Source organism: Ailuropoda melanoleuca, chromosome 9 (genome assembly GCF_002007445.2).
Source record: "Ailuropoda melanoleuca isolate Jingjing chromosome 9, ASM200744v2, whole genome shotgun sequence".
In the NCBI taxonomy this organism is placed as follows: Eukaryota; Metazoa; Chordata; class Mammalia; order Carnivora; family Ursidae; genus Ailuropoda; species Ailuropoda melanoleuca.
In genome coordinates this window covers 30,189,055-30,190,859 of record NC_048226.1, presented here as the reverse complement: position 1 = coordinate 30,190,859, position 1,805 = coordinate 30,189,055, and positions in this window count along the sequence as shown.

Below are 1,805 nucleotides of genomic sequence, written 5' to 3'. Positions count from 1 at the left end.
AAGCTGGGTCATTTTTAGTATTTGGCAGAGGCATGTTATTCTTTTGATAATAATAATAAAGCAATTAGAAACTCCAGGAAAACCAAAAGCTGCACAAAGAGCCATGGCATGCAAACAAAATGTGGTATGCCTTTGAGCAATTGATGGAGCATTAGAAAATTGGATACATTTGACCTTGATGTGTTTTTAGTCACCCTTCAAGTAGCCTGGGCATCATGACATCAGAAGGACAGGAAATGTAATGATCAGAAGGACAGGAAATGTAATCCTGAGGTACATACTCCTTGGCTCTGTACTCACACAAGCATGAGAATGTAATATCAGTTTATTGGGTTTTTTTTAACTTTTAAAATCAATACATGGACAAAATGCAACTGTTGTAATTCTGACTTTGAAACTTGCTTAAACATTATCATCTTTTACAATGTAAAGGTAAGACTACTACAGACAGGCTGAGAGATAGAAGAGTTGGGGAGAAGAGGAAAGACGGGAGTGGAAGATTTCTCATGTTCTATGATGGGAAGGCATTAGACAGCATCTCCATTCTACAGAGCAGGAAGTAAGGCGCATTGTTTAAAGCACAAATGTCACCAATAGAAGAACCAAGAATATTTTAACTAGCAAAAACCAGAGGAATGAAGGGATGGAAGAATAGGACCACTAAGTGAGTTCAAAGCTTATTTTGTAGACACCTCTATTAGTTTCCTAGGTCTGCCACAACAAAGTACCAAAAACTGGGTGACTTAAGAGAAACTGATTCCTCTTTTAAAGACCCTGTTTCCAGGTAAGGTCACGTTCTGAGGTACTGGGGTTTAGGACTTCAAAGTACCTTTTTGAAGGGAATGAAATTCAACCCGTAATGGGGAATCACTAGATATTGTCTAAAGTTTCTACACTAAGACATGGTAGTCTATGCATATCATTTAGACTTATGCAGGTCAGTGTCCCCCTACGCCTGGAGCCCCATGCTTTAGAGGACTCTGCTCTGGCCCTCCTTTGGCCTAGAGTTGCCAGATTTAGTAGAATTTCAGATAAACGATGAATAGGGGGTTTTTTTGTTGTTGTTTATTAGTTTGTTTTTAGCATGAATATGTCCCATGTAATATTTGGGACATACTTATAGTAAAAAATTATTGCTCTTTATCTGAAATTCAAATTTAACTGGGTGTTCTGATTTTTACCTGGCAATCCTACCCTGGCCATGCCTTTCCAAGGGAACCTTTCTGCCTAGAGCTTACATCCTTATTTCTGGACCAACCTTTGAGGATCTGGAACCCTGGAATTCTCTGCCTAGATGAAATGGCCTGAGCCTGCTTCCAGGGCCTCTGTAAGCCTTTCACCCTGACCACTCCTCCCCAGGGAGGACCATACCAAGGTGTGTGCCAGTTTGAGGGAGGTTGGGGATGTGAATAGAGCTTGGGTGTGGAGGCTGGGGTGTTTCCCTAGCTGCCTACCTACCTATATGCACAGGGCCCCACATGGTGCAGGATGGAGCCGGGGGTGGGAAGAGAAATAGGACAGCTGCAGGTTGGGGGCTGGGGCTAGAGGCTGCCTGTCTAGCTCTGGAGAGGGCCTCTGAGAAATCCAAGAACTCTCAATTTGAACTTGGCCTTCAAGTGGTTATGAAGGACATTTGTCAAGGTAGGAGAATAAAATGTATTACACAGTTTGTGGGATTTATAACTTTTAAATATTTAGACATATGGTATGTGTGCCTCCAAATGTCCTTTGCCCCAGGCCCTGCAAATGTTAAGGGCAGGCCTGATGTGTTAGCCACAGCAGAACTAAAAACAGAAACCATCCCA